The following is a 24,127-nucleotide window of genomic DNA, read 5'->3' as shown; positions in this document are numbered from 1 at the left end:
TCCATGTAATCCTGATAGCATTGTGCTAATAATCTGCATTACAGAAGTACAGAATCTCTACTTCTAGTACAGTTTGGACAGGGGAAGTCTGGTCTCCGCCTCTCTCCTCTCTGTTTCTGTCTCTCTCTGTCTTCAGCTAAATGGGCACTCTCTATGTATCTTCGCTGGGGAAGCATGCATTGTTTGCCTTGTATCTGAGTAAGTCTGAAACCCCGTAGGTGGTGGTGGGGGGGGACTTCTTCCTGAGTTTAATGCTCTCTTATACATGGAGCTTCTGTGATGGAGCTTCTGTGAATGACAACAGCTTACGGAGAGGCTGAGAAAGGACATTTATGTGTGCAGAGGTTAGCGAGAAATTCATTCTAAGCAGAAAGATGGGAGCCGATGTTGTCACACAAAACTTTTTAAAGAGAGGAATGAGTAAAGATTGGTAAAGAACTGATACACTAAGATAATGCTGAGAGAACATAGGAATAGCTCGTGAGTTAGGATATAGTTTGGACCCAAAATAATAACCATCCTGAATTTATCTATTTGTACATCAATATGTTTGTAATGAAACATATGAAAAATAGGCAAAAACATAAAGATCACTCTGCTGATGATACTGCAGGCCCCCCAAAGCAAAGGAACATATACCCCATTCATTCCCTGTTGACATCAGTTTATCAAGTGTTTGCGACCTAAAATGAGTGGGGAAGACTTACTATCTTTAGTTCATTTCTGCTTTCCCCCTAAGTTCAGGGATAAAACTTTTATGTTTTTATAGGTCTAATATTTTATTACGTCTAATTTTACTTAAATGCATAAACATATTGAATGTTTATAATTTATAAAATGGCCTGTATATTTATAATTTACTTATATGAAATAATTATTAAAACGTACAATTAATAGTGTCCTTAGGGTCGTATATTTTCATGTATTAAAGTACTTGCTCACGAAATTAAAATACCATCTTTTCCTTATGTTAAATATTTTAAGTACAGGGGTGCTTGGGTGGCTCAGTCAGTTAAGCGTTGACTTCAGCTCAGGTCATGATCTCATGGTTTGTGGGTTAGAGCCCCACATCTGGCTCTGCCCCGACAATATGGAGCCTGCTTCTGATCCTGTCTCCCTCTCTCTCTGACTCTCCCCTGACCACGTTCTCTCTGTCTTTCAAAAATAACCATTAAAAAATATATTTTTAAGTACTTCAGTGTTCTGCTTTTGTGATATTAAGAAATGTTTTATTTTATGGGTTTTTAAAAGATTTATATTAAGTGTTTTTTTTTTTCTTTTTTCTAACCAACAGTCAAATTTAGAGATTCTGTCTTATGTCACAAATAATCCTTATCGGCACAAAATGTTTACATTTGGGGGGACTATGGAGACTTCTTGTCCTTTAAACCTTATTTATAAAGTTTTTGTCACTTGTTTTTTAATGTCCCTCGTATTAGCTTGCCAGCAATAAGCAAAAATAAAGCTGGGACTGTGTCAGAAAATTCACTGGCCCGCATTCATCCTTCTTGGGCAGAGTTTACTCAATAGCATTCCCCATTCAGCTACCGTGCCAGCCAACGGAAACAGCTAGTTGTTGTCTGAAATGAGGAATAATTGGAAACATGGTTCCTGTTTCTTTTCCTGCAAGTAACAATTCATCCATTTAACATTCTTTTGGTGCTCTTGAATTCCGTTGTAGACAGCATCGTGTTCACCAATCTGAGGGATGTTAACCTTCTATTCCTGCTGTTGACCCTCCCACTGTGACATAGTGATGACCATCTGATGGCCTGGCACCTCCACCTAGAGTCAGTTACATGCAGTGCCAGCAGCTTTGTGTAGGGAGATGGATGGACATCAAGCTGGAAAATGCTAGGCTGGGAGAAATCATAATAATTGTAAAAGATAGGGCTCTGTGCTGACTGCTCAGAGCCTGGAGCCTGTTTCAGATTCTGTGTCTCCCTCTCTCTCTCTGACCCTCCCCCGTTCATGCTCTGTCTCTCTCTGTCTCAAAAATAAATAAACGTTAACAAAAAAATTAAAAAAAAAATAATTGTAAAAGATAAAATTTCTAGCTGTTATGATCCCAAGTCTGTAGATAAAGAAACAAAACCCTAGAAGGTTAAGTAACTTGCCCAAGGTCACTGCCAGCAAGTTGTAGAACAGACCATCTAGTTCCAGCATCTTTCCTCTGTACCTGATACCACAATAGCTTTCATCCTCTACGGCCAAGTACATGATTGATTTTGTAAATATTCCACACACCTATAAAAAGATTGCATATTCTCTTTTTTGTAAGGTATAAATTTATTTTTTTATACTGTATATGAATCATACATAAATTCATATATTCATGCATATATAATAAGCTTATAGTTATATTATTATAAGCCTATAGTTATATTATTATTATATTAAATAGTTATATTATATTATATATTACATTCTTCTATATTCTTGCTTGTGTTTGATTTCATATTCTATCAAACTCTGAAAGAATTGAATGAAAACCTACTACTAAGCTTGCCATTTCCTCAAATTCTGCATGTCTTTCTAGTGGATTCTTTTCTCTTTTAACACTCTCTGGTGGTTTTGATTTAAAACAATTTTTATGCTATGCTTTTTAGTGCATAACAACTGACAACTGTTATATTTTGTTCAAGTTTATATCTGTGCCACAGAAAATTGAGCTGACTACGTATAAAATGATACCAGAATAATAGTGGCTGAATAGAAATGTGTTTTTCTCAAACATAAAATATACCTGGTGGTAAAAAGTTCAGGGCTGGTATAGTGGCTCCATGGTCATCGGGAATGCAAGCTCCTTTTGTCTTCCTGCTCTGTTACCTTTTAGTATGTGGTATCCATTTTCCAAGTCATGGTTGCAAGATGGCTTCTGCAGCTCCAGCCATCACATGTATATTCCAGTCATGAAGGAGGAAAAAGAAGTCAGAAAAGAGTAGCTTCCAACTCAGACGTCAGCAGGCCCACCTATCAACTTATGTCTGCTTACAACTTATTATTCACTCCTAATTGTAAAATAGGATAGGAAAATTAATTTTTCATCTGTACACATTGCTGTACCAAATTAAATTGAGGTTTTGTTAGCAAGGGCAAAGAGGGATGGGTGTGGATGGCATAGGCATCTAGCAATCTCTGCCACTGTGTGGCACATTCCATCCTCTTGTTCCTATTTAATGTTTCTGGCCTTGAGTTTGATATTAATATTGTCACTCCTGGTTTTGGATTTGCCTGACATACATCTACCTAATCATTTATTTTCAAATTTTCTTTGCCATTTTATTTGAAGTCAGTTTCATAGTTTAATTTTGTTTTTCAACCTAATCTGAAAGTTTGTCTTTAAAAGGGAAATCTGATTCATTCAAATATTTATGGTAATGGATATATTTATTTTCATTCTTTTTCTTATTACTTATCCTTCTTTGTTTTTTTCCCCTTTCCTTAGGTTTACTGGCTTGATCCTATTCCTTCCTTCCTTCCTTCCTTCCTTCCTTCCTTCCTTCCTTCCTTCCTTCCTTCTTTTCTTAGGGAGAGAGAGAGAGAGTGAAGAAGGGAGGGGGAGAAGGGGCAGAGGGAGAAGATCTTAAGCAGGCTCCATACCCGGCATAGAGCCCGACACAGGGTTTGATCAGATGCTTAACCAATGGAGCCACCCAGGCACCCCTACCCCTTGAGCCTATTTTAAGAGTTATTTCCCTCCCTTCTGTTAAGTTGGTAGTTTTCACATGAAGTACTTAGTTGTCTTAAATAATTAAATGTGTTTTTTTTCTGGTGGAATAACCATATCCCTGCATCTCAGAGACTGATTGTGAATATACTGAGGAAGCAATGCAATTTATTTCTTCAAAGCCAAGTCAAGTCATTGGCACCATGTAATAATTGGGGAAGTTTATTTTCCTCACTCCCTTCAACATCACACGTAGACAGCAACAAACTCAAGCAGAGCTGGAAATGAGCCCTGTTTTGACTGAATACCACTCCTGTGTGTAACACTTTCCAGATTCCTTTCAGAGTCTAATTACTAGAGGAAAAAGGAAAGCTACTGTCCTGGATTTTGAAAGTCCACATGGGAAAGAAATATGATAAGTGTTCATCTTTACCTTTCTTAAGTCTTTTTTTTTTTAGTTTTTTTTAACGTTTATTTATTTGAGAGACAGAGCATGAACAGGGGAGGGTCAGAGAGAGAGGGAGACACAGAATCTGAAATGGGCTCCGGGTTCTGAGCTGTCAGCACAGAGCCCGACGCGGGGCTTGAACTCACGGACCGTGAGATCATGACCTGAGCCGAAGTCAGACGCTTAACCGACTGAGCCACCCAGGCGCCCCAACCTTTCTTAAGTCTTTACTGAATGCAAAATCAGTTATTGTGGCTGATAAAGCAAATAACCACAGGGAGTAACAGTGCAACACATTCTGTGGTTGGCTCTTCCCATTGTGTTGGCTTTAAAAGAAGTTTTAAAACCTTCTTCCATGGAAGGCTTGAGTTCTACAAAGTTTGTTATAGTTCTTTAGGAACTTGCATATGACATTTAGCTTTACATTACTTGGTGAAATTATTAAGCCTTTTTTGATACTTTTACATTTTCATGAATATATTATTTCTAAAAGGAGCCTTTTTTCTCTAGTCTGGCTTCAAATTATACCTTCCACTTCATGCCACAGCAGTATACTTGTTCCCAAGAGCAACCAAGGATCTTAAAATTAAGCAAATGGTACAAGTCTTACCATCTAGGTAGGAATTTTGCTGTTCTACCAGGGGGAACAACGTAAAGGAAGAAATCGAAGTTTTGTTAAAGCCATATGACTTCTACCCAAATTCATCATTCTAATTTACTTCTTTTATGTATTTATTTTTTTAATTTTTAATGTTTATTTTATTTTTGAGAGAGAGAGAGAGAGAGAGACAGAGTGTGAGCGGGGTAAGGGGAGAGAGAAAAGGAGACACAGAATCTAAAGCAGGCTCCAGGCTCTGAACTGTCAGCAGAGAGCCTGATTCAGGCTTAAACCCAACCAACTGTGAGATCATGACCTGGGCCAAAGTTGGACACTTAACCAACTGAGCCACTCAGGTGCCCCATTACTTCTTTCATTTATTTTTATTTTTATTTATTTATTTATTTTTTTGAGAGAGCACACAAGTGGGAGAGGGGGCAGAGGGAAAGAGAGAGAGTCTTAAACAGGCTCCAAGCTAAGCATGGAGCCCAATGTAGGGCTCAATCTCATGACCGTGGGATCATGACCTGAGCCCAAATCAAGAGTTGGATGTTCAGCCAACTATGCCACCTCAGTGCCCCTCTAATTTACTTTAAAAAATTATTTTTATTTTAGATTCCCTATGGGTATGATTTGGCTACAAATTGGTATGCATTTTGATAAATCTTAGAACAATAATACAGCATGATATTTGTACTCTGCAAAAAATTTTACATATATATGTAATTTGATATATATATATATATAATAAATGAGTAATATGTTACATATAAGAAACTCTCTGCCTTGAAACATTTGGGTTACAAGATTTGTCCTGGGCCTTTCTCTTTAGGATCAAGAATGGAGTGACCTCTCGTTCTGTTACTCACTATATATCATTGGGGCAAAGGGACAAAGAGTCAGTTCTGTTGTTGGAAATGCCTCCTTTCCCATTATCACTATTTCCCTGCAGCATGTTAGTCAGAAGAAACAAGGCACTGTGTCACAGGTAGAGAATAATTAATAAATTAATAAATTTAAAATTTACCATCTCTTCCTCCTGTTTAGTACTTTTCTTCTAGTATGGACTATTCAAGGAGCTGGTCCCATGTCAGCCTCAGGAGAGGTGACAGAGATACAAGAATGAAAAAGAAAAGTGTCTGATAGGGACATCTGGGTGTCTCGGTCGGTTAAGCATCAGACTCTGGCTCATCATGATCTCATAGTTCGTGAATTCAAGCCCTGAATCAGGCTCACTGCTGATAGTGCAGAACTTGCTTGGGATTCTCTCTCTCCCTCTCTCTCTGCCCCTCCTCTGCTTGCTCTCTCTCTCTCAAAAATAAATAAACATTTTTGAGACTCCTGGGTGGTTCGGTCGGTTAAGTGTCTGACTCTTGATTTCAGCTCAGGTCATGAGATCATGGTTTGTGGGTTTGAGCCCCATGTCGGGCTCAATGAAGACAGTGTGGAGCCTGCTTGGGATTCTCTCTCTGCCTCTCTCTCTCTCTCTCTCTCTAAATAAACATTTTTTAAAATTAAAAAATAAAAAATGAGGCTTGCCAAGATTGCCCTTATGTTGAAGCTGGATGACAGGTTCGTAAGAATGGGTTCATTTTTACTATTCTTCTACCTTTGGGTATGTTTGAAACTTTCTGTAATCAATTTTAAAAGAATAGAAATGAGGTTTCCGAAAACTGTTCTGGATCAGTTAATTCTGAAAAATAGTTTTCTCTTTTTATGCCCCATAAAAAAGGGCATCCTAAATATGTTCATTAATGGAGTTCACAATTGGTTTGGATTCCACATATCACCAAAATGCCTCAACTCTGTATATAAGTCTTGCAGTTGATACTCTGTGATTGAACTTGGGGAAGAAAAAAAGGCTCAAGCAGCTTTCATGAATTAACCAAAAATACTGAAATGGAACGTTTTCAGTAAAGATGACCAAAAAAAGTCATTGGTTCTCTAGTTACCTTTTCTTTCATGTTACTAAGACTAAGAGTATTAGAGAACCAAAAATCCATATAATAATCTCTAGAATATACAACTTATTTTATGTCTTGGTGTCTCCATTTTTTTTTCCAGTTAAGTGAGAAGAAACCTTGTGCCTAAATTTGATATCTTACAGAAGCATTTGAGGAATAACCATGTTTGAAAGGGGAGTTTTCTAATGTATCATATAGAATTCTGTTACTATGGAGAGATTGTCTTCTTTGCTAAGAACAAGTAGAAAATGAAGACTCTAAATAAATGAACCATTCTAAAAGTCTGTTTCATAGTGTCATCTCTTTGTAAAATTTCTCATATAAGGTGCCACTTTTTCATTTTCTTCTCAGCTGGCCTGGGCTTAGGGCAATGATCTGACACTCCCATGTATCAAGTATGTGCTAGAATATAGAAATATACATAATCCTTGCCCGGGGTACAGCGGAGTAGGCAGATGTGACACAAAAAAAGGCTCTGGAACTCTAGTGAGTTACAAATGCTATTGGTCTCCAGGAGGCCTATGTGATAGATGTGACCATGGGATGCTTTGTGACTTTTTTGGTTGATTTGATTAAATGTCAATCAAACTTTAAGATAACTATAGGGTGAAATGCACTAGGAGACATTCTACACAGAATCAGAAAGATGTAGAGCAGCTTTCCACTCAGATAAATTCAAATCCTGAGAAGCGAAACCCCTTAAGAATTGAATGTAGGGAAGAGAGGAAGACACTACTTTATCATTAAAAATCAATCAGATATTTACTAGGTGCCTCTTCTGATGATTTCTCACATTTCAGTAGCTTGCAAATCTTGGTTTACAAAATACTCTCACGTACATTATCTTATCCGATCCTCCCAATGAACCAATGAGGTGAGTGGGGCAATCTTAACTTGAAGAAATTACATCTCAGAGATTTCAATGCTTCCTGAAGGTCTTAATCCAGCTAGATGGGGCAGGGGGCATGGAAGCCACCCAGGTCTCAGACACCGTCTCGTGGTCATGCCCTTTTGACCACCCAGTATTGTGCCCCTCTATTCTGTGTTTGGTCCTGTGGTGGATTCAAAGGAAGCAAAGCCATGATCCCTGCCCTCAGAGAGTTTATGACCTAGATGGGAAAATGCAAGTTTTACATAATGAAGCAAGCAGAGAATTATTAAGCATTAAACTGTATGAAATGGGCTATATCTACAATAACATTTGGGCTATTTTAATTGGTAAATAAGGTGTGATAAATTCTACCCAAGCACTGGAACATGCACTTGCAGGTGCCCAAGAATGCTGGTCAACTGAATGTTTCTCCAGTCTTCCAGCCAAGCAATCCATGCTTTCCTGGACGAGTCCCATGGTTAATTCTTTTTTTTTTTTTTTTTTAATGTTTATTTCTTTTTGAGACAGAGAGAGACAGAGCGTGAGCTGGAAAAGGGACAGAGAGAGAGGGAGACACAGAATCCGAAACAGGGTCCAGGCTCTGAGCTGTGGGCACAGAGCCCGACACAGGGCTTGAACTCATGAACCGTGAGATCGTGACCTGAGCCGAAGTCGGATGTTTAACCAGCTGAGCCAGCCAGGCACCCCTCATGGTTAATTCTTGACTGGGAGGAAAGCCTGTAGAGGAGAAAGGAGAAGACAATATCTTTTCATACACTATCATGTACTTACAGGTACAATCTTGCACCGTGCTCTGGTGACACATGGTTGATTGCAAGAGCCGATTCTTAAAGTGTTGAATCACTTTTAGCCTCTGTTGAACCTCCATCTGAGAACTGGAAGCTTGTGGAAGCGAGTAGCCCTGGCACATCTTCGTTAGGTGCTCTAGGCCGTCAATGGAGGCTACAAAGCAAATTGCTTCTTTGCTTCTTCCTATTTACCTAATTGCAGAGGGAGTAAAAGAGAAGTAAGAACGAGTTGAATTTTTTTTTAAGGCAACTGCCTAGAGGCAGAAGAATGGGCACATTTGTTCTACACCCAGCGGAACCGTGGACTTCAAAGGTCTACAGGGACTTTGTGATCATTTTCATTTCCTAATGTTCTAATGCTCAAACCTAAAACTTTCCAAACCCATTTTTGTTTCAGAAGCAAAATTCTGTTGGAAATATCTGTTCTTTATCAACAGAGCAAATCTGTCCTCAGAGATACCTGCAGGCCAGCCACTGTCTCTCCCTGTCTATATCTCCTCCACTGAGTGGCATATTACCTGAGAGGCTCCAGGAGGACTTCCAAAGCCATCAGTGAGTGACTGACAGCAATATTTTAAAATAATGCACATGGTTATCCAGGTTACCGGCATTGTGGACACTCCTGTGTGGTCTTCTTCAACCTGCTGATTAGCTAAGTGTCCATTGGAGTAGGCCAACATGGATGGATCTCCTATATAATCCTGCTTGCCACAGGTGAAGAGTCCAAACACTGGCCACATGGCAGACCAGTGCCGGAGTCATTCCTCAAGCATTGATGCGTGCCCACCAACGCGAGGAGGCGAGGGCATGGGAGAAATCAACTTGGAGTCGGAAGGCAACCTTAACGAGCTATGAGTAAATGTGAGGGTATGCTTCGGAGGACCGTCAACACTTCCAACAACATTGCTCACTTACACTGAGCGCTTGAGTACAAATGTGAACACATTTTGTTTGACTCCTAAGCCCACGCACATAGCTGCTACCATTGGACTATTCAAGCTCTCAAAGATGCAGCCATTGAATTATTTTTTCAGGAGTGGCAATGGATTTATGCTGAGTCACTCAGACTTTGATTTCACCCAGTGGTTATGAAAATGGGCTCTAGAATCAGCTTTGTCACATACCAGTTGTGTGACCTTGGGCAAGTGACTTAAAAACTCTCCATGCCTTCAATTCCCCACGTGTGAAAAGTGATAATTATGCCAGCTACCCCATAAAATTGTCATGAGGGTTCAATGAGTTTAGACATCTGAAGAGCTTAGAATATCACCCAGCACACACTATACACTGTATAAGTGTCAGCTATTTTCATTTGTTCGTTCTTCTAATATTAACACCTTAGATCCGGACACTGCTACGTGTTGAGATGTAAAAAACAAATAAGATACAGCATGTGCCCTCAGTGGGCTTACACTCTGTATTGTATAGCTTAGTGTTTTATTTATATTTTTTGCCTCACAAAACAGAGGTATTCGACACATGTTTTTGAATGTATGGATTGGGGATTTGAATGGATTGGGGAAACGGGCAAGAATACCGATCATTTCAGTTAAATGACTCTGTTGAACAGTGCCTGCCACCTAGTAAGAGCCTGGCACCATATAAGTATCATTAACTATTTTAATTATTAGTTTGGTAGGAAGAATGCTGAGACTTTGTGTGTGGACTGGAGGTTGGGGGTGAGAAGGTGGAGGAGCACTTAGGGAAGTCTTCCAAGAGGCAAGATCACTGAGCTTCGTTTTGATCAGCGAGTGGGTGTTAGCCAGTAAGAAAAGAGGACTAAGTGTGTTCTAGGCAGAAGGAACATTGTGTGCAGAGCTAGAGAGCCGTGAAATAGCACAATACATTCAGGGAACTCCGAGTAGGCAAGTACGACCAGAGTCCCATCCTCGTTGTGACATACAGCGCACGTTTGTTAAATGAGTATTTGAGATTAGAGGCTGGGAAATGAAACAAAACAAATGAGGCATCGCTTGTGTCACCCTGGCCTTTAGCATTGACTCAATAGCCAGTCACAGACTAGGTGGCTGGGGAATTTTCCATTGTTTAGTGTAGTACTTGCCCTGGTACTAATGTTGTTAGTCTCCATACAGCTCTGCTCTGGAAGAGCAAGGCCCTTCTTAGTCCTCTAATCGAGGAAGTAAATTGACTTAATTTCTCTGTTTTTCAAAGTGATTGAGCTGAATTACAACAAAGTTGATGGCATCGTGGTATAGATGAAAATGTTTTTTCACAGTAACGCAGATTCTCTAGATCAAGGGTTAGCAAACTATGGCCTGAGGGCCAAATCCTATCCACTGCTTGTTTTTGTAATTATGTTTTTTTTGGAACACAGCCATGCCCATTTGTTTACATGTAGTCTAGGGCCACTTGAGCACTATAACAGCAGCCTTGTGACAGAGACTGTATGGCTTGCACAGCCTAAAATATTTACTAGCTGGCTCTTTACAGAAAACATTTGCCAGTCTTGCTCTAGGGTCATCTCTTCTAATCTGACGTCAAGTAGAAATCACCTAATATTTAAGACAGAAGACTGAGTTGGTTTAGAACGAACATGACAAACAATAGATTATTAAATTTTTAAAATTCTCTACCAAGGAAAGAGAGGATTGCAAATATGTTAGCCGTAAAGAGTTCAATAAATCTGTATAAATGAATAAACATAGATTCTGTGATTGGCCTTCAGAGTTGACTCTGAGCTTCTGGCATTCGGGGGGTGGGGAGAGGAGGTGTGAAGAAAAAAATGAAGGGAATTGGTCACTGTTTTCGGTTACTTATCACTTCACAAAGAACCACTTTAAAATGTAGTGGCTTAAAACAGCTACCATTTACTATTTCTCATGAGACCGTGAGTTGGCTGAGTGTTTTTGCTAATCCAGGCTGGGCCTGGCTGATATTGGTGGGCTTGTCCATGCATCTGTGGTCAGGTGGTACATTAGCTCTGGGCTGGCTGGTCTGGGATGGCCTCAGCTAGAACGGTTCATCTCTACTCCACATGATCTCTTATCCCCTAGCAGGTTAGAATGGACTTAGGCAAGGAGCCATGGTGGGTTCCAAGAAAGGAAGTGGAAACACATACTTGAGGCTCAGGCTTAGAATAGGCACCCTGTTACTTCTGCTGCATTCTTGTGGCCAAAGCAAGTCAAAGACCAGTCGGGAAATAGACTCTAAGTCTTGGTACGAGTTACTGAAAAGTCACATTGCAAGGAGTAGAGAAACAGGAAGGAGAGAATTGGGGCTGTGATTGATGTCAATCAATCAGCAATTAGACCAGCATATAATCCAACCATATTTTTTTTTAATCATCTCTGTGGTCTAATGTGGAAAAGAATAGTCATCAGACGTCTATTCAGCCCCACCCACAGGTATGAATCACCAGTATTGTCAACTAAGAGGACCAACATCTTCTAGGTAATGACAAACGCAGAGGAGTGGAAAGAGCCTGTCAGAAGTATGGTACGTATTATATGAGACCCAGACCCGCGTTATAATGCCAGTTGACAAATTTCACCAAGGAATTAGACCCAGTCTTAATGGATTAAGGGGATAAGCAAAACCATCGTTACAGAAGTAACCAATGACTAAACATTAGCTTTTGAGACTAAAGCCTAAACAGACCTACACGATTCCTGTGGACCATTCACACTCCCATCCACTTCTGTTTTCAGTTGGCATTAAAATTGGTCACCGTACTCAAAGATGACATTGCTATCTATGGATATGGGTGTGATCAAAAACACAGATAGGGAATAAATATTGTTTTTTAAAACTTAGGAGCCATCTGAGGATATAATCTTTTTATGCTGAAATATCTTCATTATTACCAAACTTGCCTCAATAAGTAATAAGTATAAATAGCAACAGTGGATGTCAGAAATCCTCCTTAACTCTTCTTTTCCTGGTATCAGGGGATGTCAGTAAGAAGAGAGTAGGCATAGGTAGTTCTTGCTTAGGTTTGAGAACATGCTTTCTGGCCTAGAACCAGTCAAGGTGTTTGGCCTTGTCCTCAAGGTGCCAATGGCTTTACACGTGTTTGTTCATGGAACTGCCACCTTCAGACTTCTGTAATAGCAGCAACAGTGCATGGGGAGGAACATCACAGGATTTAAGGGACTATTAGACGCCTGTTGATTCAGACACCAGGACCAGCTGTGAATGGAAATGTATGTCAATTTAGATAGAGGGAAAACAAACTGAACTGTTATGATTGAAGAGGTGGAGAGGAAGCTTTCAGAATGCTTGCAGATGACTCCTTTCTGGGAGGATTGCGGGGAGGTAGGGCTGTCCCAGGAAGAACAAACGAAGCTTCCAAAATCTGGGTGCAGGAAATCAGAAGTTAACCTTGGGCGATGTCACATAAAAGCTAAATGATATAACATACATAAAACAGCTGGCAGAGTACTGGGAAGGGTAGACCTCAAAAAATGTCAGTTCCTTTCCTCTCTCTGCATCTCCCAACCCACCCCAGGGATTTCTTAAAAAACAGAAGACCTGCCAGCCAGTGGCCATTGGAAAGATGTCAGATATGATAAGCATTTGATAGGTGGTAAAGACCAACAGAATTCACACTCAGGTGGAAGGAGCAGGGCATGTGTCACCTCCCCTGCCCCTCTCCTTATCACAGCTTGGAGGCAGCACAAAGACATTCCTTCCTTCCTGCAGAGGAAGTGTGTGTTCTCTCAGACCTACCTTGGCATTCCTTGATGTCTTAGAGAAGCAGATGACCCTGGCTGAGCAAGACAGTCAGCAGAACAGCAGCCCTCGATGCTGCAATTGGAAATTTCCATTCTTTGCTTGCAGCTCTGAAAAAAAAAAAAAAATCTGAAGAGCCCAGTAGCTGGGAAATTTCCACGATGGAAAATTTTAACATATTCTTTAGCTCTAAACTCTGCAGGTTTATGGAGACTATTTTTTTTTCTTTTGGTAATTTCCTTCTTTAACAATAATTTATGAACGTGGTAACACTACAGCTGTGGGAATGAGGAGGGCAAGATAACTTGCAGGAGAATGGGTATCGTTGGCTAGCGTAGGCTGGGCTGTATACACATTTGACCACCTGAAACAGAGAAATGCAAATCACTACAAGACCCACTGGCTGGGAACTTGTCCAAAATAGAGATAGTTTGCCCTGGAACACTGCAGAGAAATCTGCGTAGAGACTGGGAGTAGAAAGTAGATGGATACAGCTTTGGAATAGGAGATGGTGAGTTCCATTGCTGCAAAAAGAATCTCAGGCAGATTCCTTAACCCACTGCTTCTTAAAACGAAACATGCATATAAATCACCTGGGAATCTTGGTAAGAGGCAGATTCTGATTTGGTAGCTCTGGGGTGGGGCCCGAGACCCTGTGTTTCTAACTGATTCCCAGGTGATGCTCATGCTGCCCTTCTGAGGACCACACTGTGAGTGACCAGACCATCAACAACATAAACCTTACCACTATGAGGTCAGCTTGCCTTCCTTCAACAGCAAAGCACAGTCAAAGGGCAGCCAGAGGTGAGCTCCCTTGGGTTGTTCTCTTAGGTTACAAAGCTAGGGTCTAAGAGTAGAAGTGAATGCCTTCTGGAAAGATGCTTCACTCAAGTCTGAATAAAATGGATCTTTTGAAATGCAGAGATGCAAGCAGTTACCAGAAGCCTGCCTACTCAGCAGGTTGGAGCTGATGGTTTCTGGAATGCAATGCCTTTCCAGAGAAACCCCTGTAACAAGTTGGTGAGAATTCCTAAGCTGGTCCTGTCTTCTGAATGACTCTCTAGCATTGTGGCATGTGGGGTGAAACACCAATGAACTAGCTCTGATTATTCAGGGAGGAAAGCTGTTGGCCAGAGTGGTGTAAAGGGGAAAAGGAATCTGGAAAATAAATTACTTCCATTTCAACCAGAATAATTGTTTCACTTTTAGTGAAATAAAATAAAAAAGAAATAGGAAAAAATTCCATTTTCTGAACAGCTATCTCACCCCTGTGCTACCTATTTGACTGAGAGAGATAAAAATCTGTGGCATCTTTATTCCAAGTGTTACCTCCAATTGATCTGTAATGTATCTGCCATTGTATCTTTAAAGTATGCCATGTGTATCTTTAAAGCAACATTTGTCCTCTCTTTTTGTTTTCCATTCAATTGAACTTTGGATGGGTTATTACTACTTTTCAAATTAATGTATATAGAGGAACATATGGCAAAAAAAAAAAAAAAAAAAAAGAAAAGAAAAAAAAGAGGGAGAGTCCCAGCATGAAAAAATGTGTTGTTGAAATCAGGGCATAATAAGCGTGGAATGAATTTGATAATATAAGTGTTAAAATATGTATATTTTAAAAGCAGGTAACTATCTTAGTATCCTAGCATCTACATAGTATTCAGAAATCCTAAACGGCTTACATTTGGATTATTTAGGTATTTGGACTTCTAGAAATTGGCTGACATCTTCTCTTTCAAAAATCTTCACTGTGGGGTTAAGGTATGATTCAGCACTGAAACAGACTTCCTGATAAGTACAAGAGATCAGTTTGGGTCTGTCTTCTATAGGTCTCCAGGAGCAGCTATTCACCTAAGAACCATCTTAACAACATCTATCCGATCAAAGAGAATTTGATTCATTGACTTAAAACCACATCTACTTAATAATAACCATAATAATTATAATAAAATTAAACATAAGTGAGTGCTTTCAACAGGTGAGGCATTTTCATCTTTGCAACAAGCTTATAAGCTAGGTACTATTATCATATAGCTGAAAAACTGGGATATAGAGAGCTTTAATGAACTGCCTGGGATCCATACATTATGGCCAAGCAGGGAATAACCGCCTCCGGCCAGCCCCACTTACTCTATTGCTTTTTCCAAAGATCACAGCTACGTCTCAGCTTCATTCCCCTTATCACAGACAGATGGATAGACACGCCTTCTCAAGTTTAACAACTTTGCAGAACTTGATTCAAATACTGAATGTGTTGTTAGTTGCTTACAGCTGCTATTTCTCTAGCCGTGCAGTAAGTCCAGGCAAACTCTTTTGAAGAGCTCATTAAAACTGCTAAAATAAAGTCGTAGAAGCAGGTGCATTCATTAGCTGAAATGCAGACGATTATGTTAATATTGCATTCAGGTGACAAATTTAAAGCCATCAAAATCATGGAGGATAAAAGGATTTTCAAAGCTAAAGTTAACTTCTTCCTTTGTAGGGCTCTTTGCTCTGTTTAAGCATGTGACTGCCTTTGCAGCTGTCAACATAGGGACCTCCAGTATTACCTCCCCAAAATAAAGCCATATTTGCAGTATTATATTTCCTTTGCAATCTCTTGGGTCTCTATTCAGGAAAAGAAAGGTAAAGAATTGCCTACAATCCTAGCACTATTTTCTAAATAGGAAATTTGACACCTTATTTATAATCTATTGTCAGATTAGGCTCAGGGGAGAGGAGACACATTAAAGAAGATGGTTAAAAATATGTGGACATTGATTCCAGGTATGGATCAGATGGACCAACAGCTCTTCCACTCAACCTTTTTATTTTTTTCCTCAAAGAATATTGAGTATGAAGTACATATGCGATGATACATCTGTATTTAGGAGGCTATACATCATAATGTAAATAATAGTTCCTCTAGGAGGATTTTCATTTTCTTTGTGCATGTGTATTTTTGCATTCTCAAATTTTCTGCAATGCATGAATACATGTTATTCTATAAAGTTAAAAACTGTTAAAAACTTATGGAGCAATTAGCCTCTCCACATTCAGTTGTTCTACCTATAAAATTGGGTTACTATTTAACCGCCTAGCATATGGGAGCTGGATGAGATGTTTCCCCAAAGTTCTTTCTTCTCAAATCTAGGATGTCTGCGGGAACATTGATTCTTCCTTTCAGAAGAAAATGTAAGAAAAAAGAAAAGGGCTAGGTATCCAGCCATTTATTTAAAAAACCCACAAAAACAACTATAAACATGCTTAAAGATTTTGTGCATCGTGCCTTAGCACCTCAATCAAGTGGGCATTCATCAAAGTGAAAGCATCTGCCACTTGAAAAGGGAAAGACTGAGAAACCTTTTAAGGCCAAATTAACTTTATTTTTAATTTTTTTAGCTATATATTCTGGGAAGCCTTTGTAAGCTAATACTCAACATACTGATTTTTGTTCAAATGGTGTGTACAACAACAGTATTTATGATTGCAAATTATAAGTAATGAAGCTGCTATAGACTTGAACCCTCTTTTGATAGAGTATGTTTATATAATGTGTGTGTGTCTAAATATCTTGAAATTAACAAACTGAAAGACTGGTACAATGTAGTAGTCCTATTTTTGCGTTCTGTCCTCTTCAACCCTTCTGTCTCTTGTACTTTCTTTTCTTCCAACAGAATTTAAAAGATTTTTGATCCCATTTTAAATGAAAAAGAATATAGAAAGCAAGAAAGATCTCCTTGGGATGAGTAAGCATGTACAGAACTTCTACATACATATGTGCTACATGCACACCCCTTTGGTGGTCAAGAGTAGCCTACCTGGGGCACCTGGGTAGCTCAGTCCATTGAGCATCGGACTCTTTGTTTTGGCTCAGGTCATAATCTTGTAATCTGCTGGTTCAAGCCCCACTCTGCACTAACAGTGTGGAGCCTGCTTAGGATTCTCTCTTCCTCCATCTCTCTCTGCCCTTCCCTGCTCATGGTCTCTCTCTCTCTCTCTCTTTCTCTCTCTCTCTCTCTCTCTCTCTCTCTTAAAATAAATAAATAAACTTTAAAAAAAAATAAAGAAAAGTATTTAAAAAAAAAAAAGAGTAGCCTACCTGAAGCCCTGTCCCAACCTGCCATCCATCAGTCTCTGGTTGGAACTTAGTGTGTGGGCAGTTCCTTCCACTGCTGGACAGCTCCAGCTCTCCTAGGAATACTCTCCCACGCTCCATTTCCTGTTTACCAGAGCTGCCACCCTCACAGAAGCTGCAGGTTCAAGGCAAAGTGAGGAAGGTGGCCAGAAGACACCTATACTTCCAATGTGGAGCATCACCACCATAAGATTGGAAGGTAAACTTCAAAGCACAGAATTTAAAGTTGAAAGGAATTTGAGAGGTCATGTTAGTCAAGTTCTCTTTAAATGCATGTCTTTTCTGAAGCATACCTGATAGTCATCCTGACCTCAAAATTTTCCAATGACGAAAAATGTCCTACTTTTTCACTTATATACCGATAGGTGGGTAGATAGAGCACAAACAGCATTACACCACAATGCGAAAAAGGAGGGAAAAGAAGTTATTCCTATCCTGCTACCATTAAAAAAAAATCAACTATTTTTGAATTTCTGTTACTGATCCAGGATCCCCCAGCCTCAAGTAAATATAACCCTTTAAGATCCATGAGAAATGTGAAGAGACTGAACTATTTGGCTTAAAGACACTTTGGAGATTTTATTAGTTCATGGTGTCCATCACCCCATGAGAGTCAAGGAAGGAAGGAAGATTGTGTAAAGAATTAGTAAGCCTCAATACCACAGTCTCTCCTGAATCCACACCCCTTTGTCACTCTGACACCTATACGACAAAGGAAAATTTCTGAGATTGTTTTATCCAGGGATCTTTCCAACCCTTGCAAATACCATCCAAGTTGAGCAATGTGTTCCCAAGTTACCTAAATCATACATACAGTAGTATTCCTTTCAAAGGAAATTGAAGTGTTTAGCAGTATTATCAAATAACTAGATGTGACAACACAAAGAATAAAAATAACAAAAGAAAATCTTTCAAAGATAGTGTGCCATGTGGAAACAGTTCCTGCCGTTTCACACTGGCTCTGCAGGAGATTCTTTCAAGATGAGTTTAAAATGAAAGCAGTATTTACCCAAAGAATACAAAAATACTAATTCAAAGAGATACATGACCCTCCCCATGTTTATAGCAGTATTATTTACAATAGCCAAAGTATGGAAACAGTCCATGTGTCCATCGATTGATGAATGGATAAAGAAGATGGGAGATATATATATATCAACAACAGTATTATTCAGCCCTAAAAAAAGAATGAAATCTTTTTTTCAATGACATGGATGGAGCTAGAGAATGTAATGCTAGGCAAAATAAGTCAGTCAAAGATAAATACCATATGATTTTGCTCATGTGGAATTTAAGAAATAAAACAAAAGAGCAAACAGAAAAAAAAAAAAAAAGAAGAGAGACAAACCAAGAAACAGACTCGTGACTATAGAGAACAAACTGATTGTGACCACAGGGGAGGTATGGAGAGATGGGTTAAATAGGTGATGGGGACTAAGGAGGGCACTTGTCTTGATGAGCACTGGGTGATGTATGGAATGGTTGAATCACTATATTGTACACCTGAAATTAATATAATAATACTGTATATTAACCAACTGGAATTAAAATAAAAACTTTGGGGGCACCTAGGTGGCTCAGTTGGTTAAGCGTCTGACTCTTGATCTCAGCTCAGGTTTTGATCTCAGGGTCGTTCAAGCCACATGTTGGGCTTCATGCTGGGCTTTATTAGGTTTGAAGTCTAATAAACAAACAAATAAATAAATAAATAAATAAATAACACTTTAAAAATTATTAACTAAAAATTTGGTCCTAAAAAATGAAAGTAGTGTTGAGTTTGGGGAGCAAATTCAAAAAATCAATTAGCTAATAGAAGAAAGACTGTGAACTACAATTTTGGCTAAATAAATAGAACAGAGAGGTTTTAAAAATGATTATTATTTGAATGAATTGTAAAAAAGCTATTTAAAAAATTCAAACAACACAGAAGAATGTAAGGAAGAAAACAAAAAATACTCACTTCATATCCTACCAACTAAAAATCACCATCACAGATTTTATGGGACTATCATTCCAGACATGGAAAAAGAGATATTTTAGAATTTTCAAAGAGATTTGCACTCAGGCAATGAAGGGTGGTCTTACTGATGATGGTCTAAAGAGACCCCAAACCTAAGTTTTTATAACAATGTCTACTTCATCTGAAAAGTAATGCAAGGATGTAAAGGTAGGATGAATCCTTAGTCCATAAACAACTATAAAAATATGAGTTCAATAGAAATTAGCAGATATTTTTATTTTTGTCTACATATCCATGATCTGACTCTTGATTTACCTGCATCTAAAACATAGTATAGGGGTGTCTGGGGGGCTCAGTCAGTTGAGTGTCCAACTTTGGCTCAGGTCATGACCTCAAGGTTCGTGGGTTCAAGCCCTGAGTCAGGCTCTGTGCTTACATCTCAGAGCCTGGAGCCTGCTTTGGATTCTGTGTCTCCCTCTCTCTGCCCCCACCCCATCTCTCTGTCTCAAAAATAAATAAACATTAAAAAAAAATTTGCAGGGGTGCCTGGGTGGCTCAGTCGGTTACCGTCTGATTCTTGGTTTTGGCTCAGGTCATGATCTCAGTTTCGTGGGTTCGAGGCCAGCATCGGACTCAGCACTGACATTGTAGAGCCTGCTTGGGATTCTGTCTCCCTCTCTCTCTGCCCCTCCCCCACCCACACTATCTCTGTCTCTCTCAAAATAAATAATTAAAAATTTTGAATAAAAAATAAAATAAAATATATTACATTACAATAAGATATGTTTCAGGGAGTCTGGATGGCTCAACTGGTTAGGTGTACAAATCTTGATTTCAGCTCAGGTCATAATCTCACAGTTGTGAGATGGACCCTGTGGCATGCTCGGCACTGGGCATGGAGCCTACTTAAGATTCTCTCTCTCCCTCTCCCTCCCTCTGCCCCTCCCCTGTTTGCACTCCCTTTCTCTCTCAAAAGAAAAAAAAAAAAAAAAGAAATAACCAGGGTTTATGTTTAGCTGGCACATATAAATTTGGCCATTCCAAATGTTGTTTATGGCCAACTGTACATGCTGCTTAATTGGGCATCTATTTTGATTGACCAATCCCAGTGCTATGCCAGTTATTATATGTCAGATCAAGATCTATTTTTACTGGTTATGCCTCTTCTTCTGAGCATACTAAATATTTCCCTGATCCAAGATTTATTCTTTTAATTTTCTAGCCTTTGATGTTTTTAAAAATGTGTCATTTTTTAATTTCATTCGTTCATTAGTAAACTTACCCCATAAGATTCCTTCTCTTGCATAGGTGAAATAATTTTTATTTATTTGTTTCTTCATACAAAGTAGAGTAAAATTCCCCCTCCCCCACTCCTAAACATATCTCATTAAAGTCACTTTTTGACAAAGACTTAACTGGGAATTTTCAGACTTGAAGAAAATTTTGCTCCTTTATGTTGCAAAAATCAGAGACATTGTGGTCTCCATTATCTGTGTTAAATTCAGGGAACATTGATTACCCAAATGGCAGATTATCCCCGTTATTTCTATTTAAAATTTTAATGGTAGCTCTCTCCTCCTACTTACATTTGACTAATGTTAATACAAAATTAGATGCCATTTCCTGACTTACTCACCAACTTACATTGAGAAAATGCAGGTCGAATAGGTGAAAGAAGAAAGCCAATATTTCCTTGGTAACCTACATAATCACAATTGAAGGTAATTGCTTAATCAAAGTACAGATTTTCCATGCAGTAATAGCTCTGTTTATCTTGTAAACACTAGAACATTAGACCACCTGATCATTTTTTCTGGGAAAAAAAAGTGTAAATAAATTTAGTAAATTAAATCACATTTTTCTACAGACATATTCTAATTTACTTAAAAAAATTTTTAATGTTTATTTTTGAGAGAGAGAGAGAGACAAAGAGTGCAGGGGAGGGGCAGAGAGAGAGGCAGACACAGAATTCGAAGCAAGCTCCAGGCTCCGAGAGCTGTCAGCACAGAGCCCAGCGTGGGGCTCGAACCCACGAACCATGTGACCCGAGCTGAAGTCAGATGCTTAACCAACTGAGCCATCCAGGTGCCCTGGACATATTCTAATTTAAAGATACAGTTTCATTTTACTTGATTCTTAACTGAGAGTGGCTCTTAACCATTCTGTTATTGTTGGCGTTTCATGCATATCAAGCAATAGTTGGGACGCCCATGCCTCTGCTACTTATTTTTACTTTTATTGTACAGAAACAGCAGAACCCACATTCTATGTAAAGAACTTGAGGCCACACTCCAAAATACTTCTTCCTCCTTCCCTAAATTCATTAAGTGGCCACCTCAGTTTTTGGATGTTTGAAATATCACACTTCATTAACATTCACTAATTAGGCACATTAGAGAAAGGACCAATTTGAATTAGTGAAAATTTTGAATGCTATAATGTTATCAAAAATTCATAGTTGTATCCCTTTGTGGCTCAATATGCCACTCAAGCAGTCTATAGTGAAGTATTTCCAAGAAGGCTACTGCCAGGACTGCTTTAACGATAAGATTCTTCAATATCGTGCACTGTAAGCTTTAAGCAAATGAGTGGGGCGAGGCTATCTAAATATGTTCAGTTCACATTCACTGAGCAGTTACTATATGCTTGGCATCATGCTAGAAAATTTTTGTCCTCTTGAGTTAGCAATTCACTCTGAATTATCACTCATTTTGCCTATGACACTTTATCTCATGCTTTATTCAGTACCTGTCTAAATTTACTCATTTATTCAAAAGATTTCTAACAGCTGTAATGGGTTAGGCACAGGCACAAATTCAAAATGACTGGGGTCTTGGGGTGAAGGTCATTTGCCATGTAGATCAACACCAATCAGTCAACCAACAAGCCCTTTGTTCTAGGTACTATAGCTAGTTAAGGGTTTCTCAATTTTGGCACTGATGACATTTCGGATGAGGTAGTTCTTTGTTGTGAGGGCTGCCTTGTGCATTGGCAAAAGGTATCTTTTGCTTCCTTTCATGAGAGGACAGTAATACCCCCACTTCTAGTTTGGATAATCAAAAATGTCTCCATGGGGTGCCTAGCTGGCTCAGTCGTTAAGGCATACAACTCTTTGATCTTGGGGTCTTGAGTTCGAGCCCCACATTGGGTGCGGAGCCTATTTTTAAAAATAAGTAAAATATGTTTTTAAGAAAATGTCTCCAGATACTGCCAAATCTCCCTGAGGTGGGGTGCGGGAAACAAAATTGCCCCTGGCTGAGAACCATTGAGAGTATGTAAGTAAAGAAGAGAGTAAGTAAAGAAGTCATACCTTCTTTACTAGATTTTAAAGACCTTGAAGGCAGAGATCCAATCTGATTCACCACTCTACTACTCCCTCCCCACCAAGTAAATCTAGTTTCTGGCATGGGAATGCTTCTTGATGAATGTTCTGGAAAGAACACAGTATCTCTGGAGTAAGTACCTATACTATTGTCAGCCCTGCACAGAGCACTTTGTAAATCCAGAAGATGAATAAGGTAATCAGAGTCAATTCTAACAAATTTTTACAATTTGAATAATCACTTCCTATTCAGAGTATATACCCGCTTGGCCAAAGGCCTACATTCGTATAGGGCTTTAATGTGTATGAAGCATATTTCACATAATAGCATTTGATCCAGATACAAGGATAATCACTTTGGCCACCTCTGTTTATAATTTAAGCTCCCAAATCCCAGAGCCATATTTTTGGGCAGGAGTGGGAGGTATTTTGATTTCAGTGGCATTGCCTTTGGTTATTAAGAGAAACTCTTAAGATTGGTTTAATAATGCTAAATTTAAAGTTCAGGATTCTCTTTTGCCATATTAGAAGTAGAATATCCAAAAGGCACTCCAGTGATCTAACTGATTCTGGTTTACTCGGATTCCTGGAAATTGCCAGAGGGCTTTAAGGGAGGAGGGAAATAAAGAGTGAGGAAATTTTCCCTGTGGGCAATTGGGGAAAACAAAAATATTTTTGTGCTGTGGAGACTTCTCAGGAAAGGAGGGTTGGCCAGCAGAGGCATCTGCGCAAGGGGAATTTCCACATTTGGGAAAACATGGTCATAATTAATGACTTAGGAAAGCCAAGAAAATGGACCATGTTGGAAAAATATGATTTTCAATGGCCAAATTATTGTCAACTGATTGGGCCAGAAAATTGGATTGTTTTAGAAAGAGATTTTTATTTGTGAATATTTGCCTACAGGTCCTTCCTTCTGTGGATCTATTAAGTAACCTGCCCTCGCCTGAGGAATCAGCTCTTCATAGCCAGACCCACTCTCTCTGTCCCTCCCTCTCCTAAGGGAGTGTTGTGTTAGACTTCTGGCCCAGACATCAGGCCTTTTGCTTTGAACATGATGCTCTGGACTAGCCAGTGGGGCTATTAGCATCCATTAGAATAGCGATGATTATCCAGGATTCTTGAACAAGAGCGGAAGGATGAGACTGCACGACCCTAATGCGGCCATCATTTACTGAGGACTCCGTGTCCTAGGTAGGTCCTGTGCTGAGAACATTGAAAAACTATCCTTACTTAAACATGGGGAAACTGAGGCTCAGGGAATTTAAGTAATTTGCCTATGGTCAAATTGCTTTTAACTACCAAGCTATACTTCCCATCCTGTATATAAAGTCTACTTGCTAAAATGGAACGTTCTCACCTTGTATACAACCTCTCACTTACTTTTCATTTCCTTCCTCCTATCTTCCCCAGATCACTTTGTTTAAACTACATCTGGTCTTGGGGTTGTGCTCATGAGAGAACTCCACGGTTATCCACCATTCTGAAGAGGAGAAACCTGGGTTAGCAGGCTCGGCACCATTCATATCTCTGTTTACCCAGGGAATGATTATGTGGTCAGAATGTTCTTGCCCCACTTTTTTGTTTTCTCTTATCTCCATGATCAATTTTATTAAAACAGGGATGATCATCTTATTCTTCTTCTCTCATAATTTTTCAATTTCAGAATACAG

The 24,127-nt window shown here is 39.2% G+C and overlaps 1 protein-coding gene and 1 long non-coding RNA gene across 4 annotated transcripts in view; one reads left to right on the top strand and one right to left on the bottom strand.

Moving 5' to 3' along the window:
* The window catches only part of MKLN1 (muskelin 1), a 372,917-nt gene that overhangs the window by 50,075 nt on the left and 298,715 nt on the right, over nucleotides 1-24,127 (top strand). The gene's annotated exons all lie outside the window — the stretch shown is intronic.
* Nucleotides 1,181-24,127, bottom strand: part of LOC113604158 (uncharacterized) — a 42,916-nt gene continuing 19,969 nt past the window's right edge. For all 3 annotated transcript variants that reach the window (XR_008296634.1, XR_008296635.1, XR_008296637.1), the window contains 2 exons: nucleotides 13,050-13,162; nucleotides 1,181-8,552 (listed from right to left, as the gene is read on the bottom strand). This is a non-coding gene — a long non-coding RNA (uncharacterized LOC113604158). The remainder of the gene's footprint in view (nucleotides 8,553-13,049; nucleotides 13,163-24,127) is intronic.

The sequence above is a fragment of the Acinonyx jubatus genome, chromosome A2, assembly GCF_027475565.1.
Source record: "Acinonyx jubatus isolate Ajub_Pintada_27869175 chromosome A2, VMU_Ajub_asm_v1.0, whole genome shotgun sequence".
NCBI lineage: Eukaryota > Metazoa > Chordata > Mammalia > Carnivora > Felidae > Acinonyx > Acinonyx jubatus.
This window is presented reverse-complemented; position numbering and strand designations above follow the sequence as displayed.